A 546-nucleotide genomic window follows, 5' to 3' on the forward strand; every position below is an offset into this window, starting at 1 on the left:
CTGGGTGGTAACCATATAACGAAATTATGGCGCCTGGTGGTTTCATGGGTCAAGGCACTCCAATCGGGTTGAGCCAGTGCTGGTTTATATCCAAGGGGTGGTTGGGATTTATTACCGACGCAATGCCACTCATGGATGCGTAAGGCTGGTCACTGTCATCTTAAATGTCAGGACCAACTTGCCTAGCCCCGGACTCCTAAGCCCCTAATTTGGCAACATAAGATTGGTTGATGCATGGATGAATGAGTTAAATGCATAAAATTTTACTTTTGCTAGGAATCATGTCCCGCTTTCCCAGAAAGCTGGATCCGGCCCTGATTTCCACAACTTTTTCTCATCCCAAACTGAAACTCCTTCCTCACCATCTTACGATTACTTCCTCTTGGTAATGGCAGGCCTCATAAATGCTGAAAAAGAGATGTTTCTTAACAAAAGCATATCCATCTATATTAAAGTTATGACAGGGTAAAAGTAAACCCAGTGCACCACAGAGAGAGAAAAAGTAAGGAAAACTGGGAAGATGAAGAGATATTGACCTTTAGGAGA

Source organism: Coenobita brevimanus, chromosome 45 (assembly GCF_032717465.1).
Source record: "Coenobita brevimanus isolate Jiangsu-jjx chromosome 45, ASM3271746v2, whole genome shotgun sequence".
Classification (NCBI taxonomy): Eukaryota; Metazoa; Arthropoda; class Malacostraca; order Decapoda; family Coenobitidae; genus Coenobita; species Coenobita brevimanus.